The 13,333-nt window shown below is 42.5% G+C and overlaps 1 protein-coding gene and 1 pseudogene across 1 annotated transcript in view; both read right to left on the bottom strand.

Moving 5' to 3' along the window:
- The window catches only part of DNAJC11 (DnaJ heat shock protein family (Hsp40) member C11), a 788,848-nt gene that overhangs the window by 467,481 nt on the left and 308,034 nt on the right, over positions 1 to 13,333 (bottom strand). The window lies entirely within an intron of this gene.
- The window catches only part of LOC147711452 (band 4.1-like protein 4A), a 29,087-nt pseudogene that overhangs the window by 9,847 nt on the left and 5,907 nt on the right, over positions 1 to 13,333 (bottom strand).

The raw sequence follows: 13,333 nt of genomic DNA, 5'->3' as shown, positions 1-13,333 counted from the left end.
CCCTGGCGGAAGCAACGGATGCGTTCCTCCAGGACTGGAGTCAGGAAAGGCCTTATGCCTTTCCTCCGTTTTCCATGGTGATGAGATCGGCGGCCCTTCTTCGCCGCCAGCAAGCGGAAGTGGTGATGGTGACGCCATGGTGGAGGTCGCAAGTGTGGTTTCCAGTTCTTCTGGAACTTTCTTGGGATTCTCCAATCCTACTCCCCCAGCTCCCTCACCTTCTTCTCAATTCGGACGGGAGCCCGCATCACTTGATAATGCAGGGCTCTCTCCGCTTCATGGCGTGGAGGCTTTCCGAAGACGCTGGTCACTCCCGGGACTTTCGGGCTCGGCTGAGTCCCTCCTGTCGAAGGCATGGGCTAGTAGTACCACGAAGAGGTACCGATCAGCATGGTCCAGGTGGGTTCGTTGGTGTGTTCGACGGGACCTGGATCCCCTGGTCGCAAGAGTCGTTCACGTTTTGAATTTCCTGGCGGAACTGGCAGGGAGTGGTTTGGCGTACTGGACCATTAATGCCATACGCTCAGCGATTTCGGCGGCGCATGAGCCGATAGACGGGGGCTCGGTAGGAGAACATCCTTTGGTTTGTAGACTCCTTCGGGGGGGTACGTCTTAGCATCCTTTGGTTTGTAGACTCCTTCGGGGGGTACGTCTTAGCCTGCCCCCGGAGCCAAGATATTCCGTCCTTTGGGATGTTAATGTGTTTCTGAATCTCTTTCTTTCTTGGCAACAGAACAGGTATCTTTCTCTGAAAGAACTATCAGCAAAATTGGCCAAGCTCTTGTGCCTGGTGTCATGTCGCAGGGTATCCGATGTGCGTACTTTGGATATATCAGCGAGAGGGTTTTCCCCGGATGGGGTTACCTTTACCGTGGGTCGTCGTACGAAGTCTGCTACAAGATCTATATCTTACCCAGCTTTTGTGGACGTTCCCAAACTTTGTGTTGTTCAGTGCCTGAAAACATATGAAGATGTTACATTGGAACTTCACCCTCCGGGCGAACAGCAACTCCTGGTTGCATTGCGAAAACTGCATAAGGCGGTGTCTTCTCCCACCATAGCCCGTTGGGTGCGGTGGGTGTTGCAGGAGGCTGGCATTGATACCAAACAGTTTGGAGCACATTCGGCCAGATGTGCCATGGCCTCAAAAGCTTTCTCCTTTGGAGCACGTTTGGAGGACCTAATGCGTGCTGCGGATTGGTCCTCAGACTCCACTTTCAAACGGTTTTACTTTAAACCAGTGGTGGATATTGCGAGTCTGGTGGTCAGTCAGCTTTAAACAAGCATAATCTGAAGCCTCCGGTCTTGACATAGAATCGAAATTTGCCTAGCATAGTAACGGTAAGTTTCAATTCTATTAAGGACACGGAGGCGAGGATTATCCCACCCTTTTTTCCTACGGAAATCCCTCTCCGTATTGGTGTAAGTAAACAACTTGGTTTGAATGTACTTGCTTTATCCAATATCTCTGCCTATGCATTGTGCTTGAGTTGGCTGCCGTCCGGTGGGATCTACAACGCTGACGCTGTTGTTGTTTTTTCCAACCAGGTAACAAGGCTAAACAGGACCGTGGTTGATTTGGCGTGACTCGCGCGAAGAAAGAGGAAGGGATCATAAGATGGACGCCCTACCTTAATGTTATGGACACTATGGAAGGACTATTGTTCATGGATTGATGGGAGTTGTAGTTTATCTCATGTGTTTTGATGTTTGATTTGTTTTAACCCTGTGTTAGGGTACATGACATATTCTTTAAAAAATAAGTTGCTTTTCTGGCTGCTATGCGGTTTTGTTAAATAAACAGCGAAGAGAGAAAAGCATAATCCTCGTCTCCGTGTCCTTAATAGAATTGAAACTTACTGTTACTATGCTAGGCAAATTTCGATTCAAATGCCAATAGAACAATTGATGGACAGAATGCAGAACAATGTCATACATTCACCCCAGTACAGAGATCTGGGCCTAAATCCATCGTTTTTATGCTCACAGATATGCCCAGACGTGGGTCCTGGGCTCACTGTGCCATTGGAATCAAGCTATCCTGGCTGAAGAGGAAGGTGAACCCTATTAGGACCTGGGTTGGCAGTTCAGTCTGGACTGTTGCCATGAGGCACAGAGTCAAGACTGATTTGCCTATGGCTGGGTCTAAACTGGGGTGGCATGGTGAGCAAAAGAACAATGGATTTAACCCAGATCTCTTGACTGGGGGTGAATGTATGATTCATTCAGCACAATGTCTATCATTTGTTTGCGTAGCACTTATCACCCTAAGTGGGATGGGTATGCCCAGACGAGGGTCCCTTGCTCACTGTGCAACTGGATTCAAGCTAGCCTGCCTGATGAAGGGTAATACCCAGAAACTGGTCCCAGGATGCTTGTTTCCGGTTCAGGGAGGACCTGGCTTGGCAGTTCGGGCTATACTGTTCCCATGAGGCACAGGGTCAAGACTGATTTGCATATGGCCAGGTCTAAACTGGGGAGGCATGGTGAACAACAGAATGATGGATTTAACCCAGATCTCTTGACTGGGGTTGAATGTTTTGATTTGTTCTGCATTCCGTCCATCAATTGTGTGTCTTTTGCTTTCTCGCCCTAAGTGTTCCAGGTATGCCCAGAGTGGGTTCTGGGCTCACTGTACCACTGGAATCAAGCTATCCTAGCTGAAGAGGGGTGTAAATCCAAAACCGGTCCTAGGATGCTTGTTTCCGATCCAGGGAGGACCTGGCTTGGCAGTTCGGGCTCGACTGTTCCCATGAGGCACAGGGTCAAGACTGATTTGCATATGGCCAGGTCTAAACTGGGATGGCATGGTGAGCAAAAGAATGATGTATAACCCAGATCTCTTGACTGGAGTTGAATGTTTTGATTTGTTCTGCATTCCATCCATCAAATGCGTGTCTTTTGCTCAATATGATTCCAATGGTCTCGCTCTATGCGGATGATGCATTGGTGTATTCTTAGGTCGGTGCTAGAGGAACTGGAGATGTGTCAGGATTACACACACACACAGTGTAGGAAGCCACAGCTGTTTTCTTTGGGGCAGTATTGAAGGGGAGCTTCCTATAGGTATAGGATTGAATAGGGAAAGTAAAAGCTTTAGGTATTTGGGGTTGTGGCTATCATGTTGCCCACCAGCCAAATACTCGCTTAATGTTGGCAGAGTGGTGGACATATTGAGTAGATGAGGAGAATTTTAGAAAAAAACTACCCCTCTCGATTGTGTGACAGATTTCTGTGGCAAGGATGGTATTTTTGCCTTGATGCTTGCATGTGCTGGAGACTACAATGTGCCCTATTTCGATTGATATGTTCCGGCAACTAGATATCTTGTTATGTGTTTTGGTACGAGCTGGGAAGAATACCGTGTAAAGTTATACACACTGGGGCCGACTCCCATAACTAATCTGAGACAAAATCCTAAATTTACTACTTTTGGTATTCACAGAAGGCATTTAGTATTAGTAAATTTAATATTTTGTCTTAAGTTAGGATTTTCTCTTAAATTAGGATTGTCTCTTAAATTAGGATAATCTCTTAAATTAGGATAATCTCTTAAATTAAGATAATCTCTTAAATTAAGATTTAGTCCTAAATTAGGATTTTGTCTTAAATTAGGATTTTGTCTTAAATTAGGATTTTGTCTTAAATTAGGATTTTGTCTTAAATTAGGATTTTGTCTTAAATTAGGATTTTATCTTAAATTAGGATTTTGTCTTAAACAAAATCCTAAAAAGACAAAAACCTAACTTAAGACAAAATACTAACTTAAGGCAAAATACAAACTTAAGGCAAAATACTAACTTTACTCCTATTAAATGCCTTCTGTGAATACCAAAAGAAGTAAGTTTAGGATTTTGTCTCAAGATTAGTTCTGTGAGTGCCCACTGTAGCTTCCGTGGGTGAAAGGTGGATTGGGATTTCCTGATTTCTTTTTTATATTACGCGGCGGCACAGCAGTAGGAGGCGCTTCACGGGTTCAAGGTGGACCCTACCTGGGGAACAGCAGTATTGGCTGGTGCATGTGTACAGTATACACTGCTGGAGTTGTTTAGGTGGGAACAGGGAGGTCCCGGGAAGTGCTTCTTACCCAGTTCAACGGACGTCGGAATTGTGGCATTTGGTGGGAGGTTAAAGTATTCAAGAGCTCCCCATATTCAAGGGATATTTCTATCTGGTCCATAAGCCCTTTAAGGACAGACCGAACAACACGTCCTTTCATAGCTTGCAAGAGGATGGAATTAAAACAGCTGGAGATTTGTCCCTAAATAACAAATTCATTACATTTCAGCAGGTGCAAAAGGTCCTTGGGCTGGGATCGGGTCAATTTCTACAGTATGCAAGGGTGGCCACTACAGCACGAATATGAGGTCAAGCAAAGACTAATGGATTTAGAGGGGCATAGGAAGCTGATTGCTGTATTATATGATAAATTATTACGGGACTGAGGAGTATTGAAAAAGCTTAAGACCTCTGGGTGGTAGATTACCTGGAAGAACTGATGGCATCTGTGTGGAGAAAATAATTTGAGCAAGCTGTGATATCCTTTGCAGATGAAAAGCTTATCAAAGTAACACGAAGAGATGACAATGTCACGAAGGAACTTGCTGAATGGGTGGAAATGTTAATAAAATATCTGATCCTTCAAATAACAGCCTACCTTGAACCGTGTGGCAGCAAAACGGCACAGTATGCACTGCCTGTGAAGATGGTGCAATGAACCCCCGATAAGGCATTTGGGGTACTGACATGGCTATGATCTCTCCAATTTGTAATTGTAATGTGTAATTGTAAAGTAATTAACCCTTCCGGATTGTTTTGGCAGTGTTTTTTTTTTTAAGCGATAAAAAAAGTAATAAAATGGTTTGGAAAAAAACGATCCCCAGTTAAAAAACCATACACAAATCCACAGGATTTCATGAGAAGAAATGTTAAATCTGTTGTATTGCCCCTCACAGTTTATACGTATTGCCTTCTTTACGTATTTAACTGTTGCAAACAATAAAAACAAAAAGTAAATACATTTTTAAAAAAGAACGGTAAGTAAAGGTATTTTCAGTTGTTTATTGCTGATGATTTTTGTGAATTAAGAATCACAATCCTAAAAGTCATAATCCTGCTTTGAGGATTATGTTGTATAGTACTGTGTGCCTTGTGTGAGGCAACAAAACAAATCCTTAAAAAAAAAAAATATACAAGACATTTGTGATCTTTATTGCAGGACCCCTGAAACTGCTATTTATTATGCATTATACTGCCTTTGGCTGAGAAAAGAGATGTTTATTAGGTTTACAATTCACCAATACATCGAACCACAAATGACTGGACAGAGTACTTTACTAATGTCCATTTAAAAAAATGCTTCATATCTTGTACTACAGCAATCCAAAGCTTACAGACAACCCAATAATGTCTTCTTCGTGTCAGGGGACCACACATGTATTCATAGCGTCCTTATTAATTTGATACATTCTAATTAGAAAGCCAAAATGTATTAATTGTGGGTGTCAGTCCTTTTCTTAACAGTGTACATTTTGTAGAGTGAGATTTTGTATTTTACTTACGTATGCTCATTGAATGTTGATTTGTTCTTATAATTTGTATTGATGTTGACGACTGAGAATTAACTCCGTTTTAGAAGTCAGCAGTAATAATAAAAAAATAAAAAAATCAGAAGTGTGAGCATTTATTATGAGAGCCGAGGTGTTATTTCAACCAGGGAAGCAGGTGCCCTGCATCTTTGATTTCCACTTATGCTTACAATGGTTGCTTGGATAATGCTTTCTGCTGCATAAGACTGTTCTCAAGACATTGAGGGGGCATCAGTGCGGGTAGCCTTTGGCAACATCATATGTGACAGAAAGGAGGGATGCTTTAAATGAGGGGAAAAAGGGAGTGAGAGAAAGGTCGGGTGAGATGGAGGGGTAGAGCGAGAGAGGTGGGAGGTGTAGGGGAGTAATAGGGTGAGACAGCGTCTATCTGATTAATAGTTTTCCATATTTCCGGTGACAATATTACATTTTCCTGAGTGTACCATTTACGGATAGCTTTAGAAGTCAACTCTACCTCCCGACTTTGTATCAGACACTGTTTCCATGCTCCAGGTTTCTTCTCCAAGTTATTAACAAAAAGATCTAATACAAGAGTAGAAGTATAATTCGAAATGGTGCCGGGATCTAATTGCGCCAACATAGGATAGATTAAATTAGTATAGGAACCAATTAGCAAAAAATTGCCAAAAATTCGACCTGACATCTCATTGACAGAGAGCCAAGTCCCGCGGACCAAAAAATCAGCTAATGTTCTAAACCCGGCCCGGCCCCAATTCGGCTCTGTGTACTGCGTGGTGCCAATTGGCGCCGGATGTTGTATTTTAGCAAATGGCTATTATATCGTACACCAGTAATAATTGCTAAAATGTATAACAATGCGTCTGCTATTTGTTTTAGACATTGCAATTGCGAACAAGCCAATTGGTCACACATTATGGTGTTTTGTCCTAAAATTAAGCATTTTTGGGAAGAAATTATTGGTTTTTGAAAAACTTATTGTATGCTATCAGTCCCATGCAATGCAACAATGTTATTATTTGGTTATGATCCTGAATGTACATTTTCAAGTCACTTGGCAAAATTGATTTATATTATAATGGCCGTTGCTAGATCTTTACTATTGCAGAATTGGCTTTCAACCTATGTCCCGACGCTGCAGGAATGGCTGGAAAAAATGAAAAGGTTTAGGAAAAGCGAACTGTTGTACGCTCAAAGAGTTGGGTGTATTAGAAAATTCGATCAAATTTGGGGATGTTATTTTGAGTAAATTGGTTTGATATTACGTTAAATTGAAAACAAATGTAATTTTACTTTGTTGTGATATTTTTATTTTATGATCTATGCTGCATAAATCTGAATACAACTTCAATAAAAAAAAATTTAAAAAAAGAGACAGCGTCTATCTGTCATAGTGTGCATCATGCCACCTGAGGCTTCAGAGTGTGATCCAGCACTAGTATTTGCTTTGGTAATCATGTCAACCCAACCGTCAATTAACCTGTGGTCCAAACCCCAATTCAGAGGAGGCAAAACAAATTGGACCCGAAATGGAGACAGAACTCGTATATCCATTCGCTGCATTATGTGTGTGAACGAATTGGAAAATAAACTTTGACATAGACAGAATCTACAAAGTCGGGAACATGCTTTTGAAGCCTTGGTACCCTCACGATCAATGGAATCACAGATCAGCCCTCACGATCAATGGAATCACAGATCAGCCCTCATGATCAATGGAATCACAGTTCAGCAGTTGATGTCGGCTAGCTAGGTACTTTTCTTTATATATTGAATTTATAAGCAGTGGAGGAGCAATCACTATGATGGGTCCAAGTATTTTTCTGCACATTTAGTAAGAGATGGGCATTAGTATAAAAAAAAAAATGGTGCCGGAAATGGACGAAGAACCCGGATTTCCAAGCTCTGCATCATGTGGGGGAAGGAATTAGTAAAGAAACTTCAGCATAGACCGAAACTACACAATCGGGAACATGCTTTGGAAGTCTTGGTACCATCACGATCAAAGGAATGACAATCAGCATTTGTCTGGGTACTGTTATGAATTGCATTTACAAGAAGTGAAAGAGTGATCACGGTGATAGTTCTAGGTCTTTCACTGCACTTTAATATGAGATGGGCATTAGTATAAAAACCGATGTGGCAGTTAAAGAGTAGCAAGTAAGGAAAAATCTTCTGTGTGTAGTTACCCGAAGAAAACAAAGTATTGAAGAAAAAATTAACTGCTTGCAAGTCAACTGTTTTTTCATCTTTATGAAGTGCTGCTCTGGAAAAGAGTGCTCCAGGGCTGATTTAATATTAACTGCCTGATACTAATTTGTCAAAGCAAACACATGATGGACAGAGCGCTGAAACTTTTCAGACGCTCGACCCCGTCACTATTAGATCTGGGTTGAATCCATTGTTCTTTAGCTAACTTCGCCACCCCAGTTCAGACCCAGCCATAACCAAATCAGTCTTGACCCTGTTCCTCATGGGAACAGTCCATCAGGAACTGCCAAGCCATGTCTTCCTTGGACCGGAAACAAGCATCCTGGGACCGATTTCGGGGAAACACCGCTCATTAGCCAGGCTAGCTTGAATTCAGTGGCAAAGTGAGCAAGGGACCCACGTCTGTGCATACTCTGCCAACTAAGGGCAAACAAAGAAAACACAATAAGATCGACGGAGCGCAGAAAGTTTTCAGACACTCACTCCCAGTCACTATTAAATCTAGGTTGAATCCATCCTGGTTCTTTTGCTCACCTCGCCACCCCAGTTCAGACCCAGCCATATGCAAATCAGTCTTGACCCGGTTCCTAATGGGAATAGTCCAGCCCAAACTGCCAAGCCAGATGTTTCCTGGACCGGGAACATGCATCCTTGCCCACTGTGCCACTGGATTCAAGCTAGCTTGGCTGATGGGGGGGGGGGGGGAACCCTGAAACCGGTCCCAGGATGCTTGTCCCAGGTCAAGGGAGGACCCGGCCTGGCAGTCTGGGATGGACTGTTCCCATGGGGAGCATGGTCAACACTGATATGCATATGGCTGGGTCCAAACTGGGATGGCATACTGAGCAAAAGAACAATGGATTAAACTCACGTCTCTTAACAATGAGTCAGTGGTTCAAAAATGTCAGCACTCCGTCCATCATCTTGTTGTGTTTGCTATTATACTAATTTGTAGCTCTATGCTTTTTTTAGGTTCTGCAATGTTCACAGTTTAGAGGGCATTGCTATGGAGGCAGTCTCAGCTTGCCGAATGATCTGTTCTTAAATATGGAGGCAGTATGTTCCAGTGTTTGGGCATTACCAACAGCAAAGAATACATATCTTTTGGGTTGCCTCAAGCTCTGCGAGGGAGAGGATTTGACGAAATGACTTTATTCAAGGAATTCAAACATTTATTAAACTTTTGCCTAAGTATACTACAGTCTCTCTGGAGTATTTGAAAGACTTGAGCCCCACTTTCATTAAGAATTCCCCACAGTACTTTAAATGGAAAAAGAGAAGTGCTGGTACCCGCCAAATTGATTGGGATGGGTCTTGAGTGTCTGGTAGAGGTGTGTCTGGGGGCATGACTTTGATGCAGGCGTTTAACAATACAGGCATGTTCTCATTCAATGCAAAGTGCTGTAGTGTTCTTCGGCTAACTTCAGCTCATATGTGCAGGGCGTAATTAGTAATTGTTTTGCAGTTGTATGTAGTGCAAACGTGACCAGAGGGCATTAAAGCTTTCTACCCGAGACGTTTTACATGAAAGCCTACTTTTTTGTGTTTTTACAGCACAGAGAGATTAAGTGATTTTCCCAGATTCACAGGATGTTGACGGACGCTGGGATTTCACCTCCCTGTGCCGTAAAACACAAAATGAAGAATGCTTTAATGTAGACCTTGGAACTCTCTTAAAAGTGCTGTAACGCCCTTGTTCCAAGTGTACGCTATATATAATTGCAAAAAGAGAACCAATTGTGCACTGTACACCTGAACTGGCCTTGGCCGAAGGCGTTCGGGCTGTGACAGTCAATTGAGAGTGTATTCCAGCGCAGCAGCCTTACGCTCCAACTTGCAGCAACAGTTCCAATGTCGGGAGCTCCAGACGTCAGGCCACATCTCCTCACTCCTGTTGGGTTGTTACAGTGTAAGGCTGCAGCAACAACCTAGCACTGGAATATACTCACTGTTGACTGAGTGCCTCCCAGACAAGCTCCCTCTGAAAGCGTACTATTTAGGAACACCCAAGCCCAGACTGGCCATAGCGGGCACCGGGCAATCCCCCAGTGGGCCACATGGGTGGGTGCCGGTTTTGGGCACCTGGCGGCCGTTTTTGTTACAGGGCCGTTTTTGCAGCATAGCAAAAGCGGCCCTGTACCAAAATCGTCCGAAAACCGGCCCCGTCAGAGAGCTCGGCGGCACCTCCAACACCCCCCCCCCCCGAGTAGGGAGGGGGAGCGGCCGAGCACTTTGCCGTGGCCGGTTTTGTTTCCCAGTCCGGCCCTGAGAACACCTACGCTGCACGTACCTATACCCCAGAGCCCGACACCAGCTTGCCGTTATAACGGCATTCTCCTGACACAACGAGAAGTTCCGGTACTCATGAGGAGAAAGCTGAAAAGTGCTGGTACTCAGTACTGGTGAGCCCCGCCCCATGTCAAGCACTGACTCCCCACTACCTTTGCTTCTTTACTGCACTGATCTTGGCATACACATTTTCCTAAACAACAATTCAACAAGGTGTAAAACGAATGATTGGAGCTAAAGGTTCAGTCATCCTTAATTTTACCCTCCGTCAGTCAGCGAAAGTGGACACTGATTTAGGAGGACAAAAATAATTTGAACAATATTGCCAGAGAACAGAGTAGACGCAATATTTTCTTAATTAGATAACTGTGGTAGCAGGCCACATCCTGGCACCTCCTCTTGTTTGTTTTTAATCACACAGACACCACATTGTTACTTTTAATTGCTTTAGGAAGCATGCTGGGGATATGTATCAAAGTAGCGCTAAGAAACACTTTTCTAGTTTGCATGTATATAGTCTGGAAAATATTCCAGAGTACTATAGTGCTGTGGTCAAGGAAGGTTTCATCCTCCTTCGTGAAAAACAATGTACTTCTTGTCTCTGCATGATCCACTGCAAGCAAGCCATTTCTAGTACTATTACCATCACTTATTTTCAAAATGTATCGATAAAATGTAAAATTCCGCTGCCTTTCCAATTTTGAGTTCTAACCGTTAGAACGATTTTACCATGTCAGTGCGCTGGTTTTTGGCTCATGTTAAAATTTAAAATGCTGCCGCCAACTCGATAGTTCTCTCTCTCGCATCCAAGCAAGTAAAATATGCTAAAAAGTGAATCTTCCTACGCTTTCAGCTGACTTCCAACTTTCGGGGATTCACAAATATATTCGGAAGAAGGTAAATCTTCTCAAGGCGTAAACGCAGCATAGATTTAAACTAACCACAAGATTGCCCCTTTTATGGGGACTCACCACTGTCATCATCACAAACCTTGCTACTCGCCGAGGAATATGCATATAGTCGCACCCCACGTTGCACTTGCAGGAGAAATTATTTTGGGCACGCAGGATTATGGCAAACCCACATGGGTAATGCAGGGACTACCAATCCCAAGATGCACAGCATTAGCTTTCACAAGAGAACATTCATGTTTTGAATGGGCATAAATTGGTAGGCAGTGACTGCTGCCTTGCCTTTGAGAAAGGAAATGGATTCCGAAACACGTCAGGCATTGTACTGCTTTGTTTGCGGAACTTATCAAGGCCGCTCTCTGTGAATACATTTGGCTGCATTGAAGAGTGCACTTCGCTTGGGTACAACTTCTTTGGGGGAGATACATATATATACATGTATACAACAAAAAAAACAAAGGTTACAGGGCCATTATGGTTTGGGTCAGATTTTAGATATTGGTATTAGGATTGGATGCACAGCTTGTAAGCATCAATTCAGTATGATTGGGTTCACTTCGGGAAGCGTTTAATACCCCTAAAAACGCCAGTGATATGCATATAGATGTGATTCCAGCGGGACACTGGGACCATCCCCTTAGGAACACCTTAATTTCCTCTGAAAAATAGAGGATTCCACAATGTTTGAATTTCAAGTTGTTTCTTTTTATTATTCAAAAGTTCATTAAATGTTGATTTGCAGCGTATTAATTTAGTTCATGTTTTCACTTATTTAGAAAGCATAAGTGCCATCATGATTACTCAGACATCATTAAAGTTCCACAAATATCCAAATATCCAATGCATTTCGGGCTCTACTATGGGCCCTTCATCAGGGAATAATGCTGTAACAGAAGAAATAATCCGTGTTTACCATCTACCATATAGCATATAACAGTTCTATTAGTCATAACAATTCTAATTTCCGAAAACGTAACTCGATACAACTGCATGAAACAAAACGAGTACAATCGATACAATATGAGTAAATGCTTAACTCACATGTCTGTTGGTCACTGCTTAATTCATGTGTTAGCGCTGTAGTGAAAAGAAAGAAAACGTGGGTTGTAGCGTGTAATATTAATGCAGTCCGTGAGGTGTGTCGTGGCTATGGTGTATGTATGAATGCACTAACCTGCTGAACGATAACTTCAAGACGTAAAACTGGCCGCTCGTCCGAGGGTCCGTGTTCGAGGCGTTTTGCGAGAGTTCAATGCTACAATGTAGCTGTTCGGTACATCGTTTGAAAACGCGATGCCGATCACGTGGGTAGTGAAGTTAGAAAAAAGACTATCGAGTAGTGTATAAGGATTGCTCTAGACTTAGGGAATATACACCGAGGGTCAGCATCAAAATTAAATACATACCAATAGTGTCTGGTATGTGAATAAATGAAGACTTAAAAGTGAAAATACTATGTATGAGCTAAATGGAACGGGTTGGTTTCGAACCGGTGTGAGTAAAGAAAAGGGATATTCGAAACGCGCTTCACTGGGTAGTGCTATAGCGAAACATGGCGTTTGTGACAATGATATGGATGTGGTAAATGCTAAACAGGAGAACCAAATTAACAAGACCAAGGGGCAAATTTGACATATTTACAGTACATATCATAGATAACATGAGAATTCGTTTCTATCATTCAAACCATATGGCTTTTGCGTGCACAATTTGAAAATCCAATAATTCTCTCTTTGGAGAATGTATTTAGTATTGTCTCTTCCTTCTGTTTTGTTGATGGTCTCAAGGATTATGAATTTAAGCTGGGCAATGTTGTGCTTCGCTTCCATGAAGTGCATTGCAACGGTTGATTTTACATTCTTTAAGCGTACATTGGATTTGTGCTCTGTAAGTCTAATTTTCATCTTACGTTCAGTCTTTCCAATGTATAATTTGCCACACGGGCATTTGAGGGCATATATGATGTTAGATGAGTCACACGTAGCGTTCACTCTCAGTTTGATTTCTTGTCCTTTCATTGGGTGATTGATTTTGTTACCTTTTATCACGTTGTTGCAATGTCCACAATTGTAACATGGTATGGTTCCATGGTACACTTCAGAAACCGGAATTGTTGGTTGAATTATTTCTCCTAGATTTTTTGTTCTTGTGAACGCGAACAAAGGAGGTTCTTTAAAACTCTGATTGAAATCGGGTTCTAACGTCAGCATTTGCCAATGTTTGAGGATGGTTTTTTTGTATTTGTAACTGGAAGTCGAAAATTTAGAGATGGCAACAATTCTTGTTTGCTCTTTCTTTGGACTCGGTTGTAAAAGGGTACTTCTGTCTTTCTGGTAGATTTTGGATTTTGATTGG

Source organism: Lissotriton vulgaris, chromosome 5 (genome assembly GCF_964263255.1).
Source record: "Lissotriton vulgaris chromosome 5, aLisVul1.2, whole genome shotgun sequence".
Taxonomy (NCBI): Eukaryota; Metazoa; Chordata; class Amphibia; order Caudata; family Salamandridae; genus Lissotriton; species Lissotriton vulgaris.
Note: the sequence above shows the minus strand (reverse complement) of the source record. Positions and strands in the feature narration are given on the sequence as shown.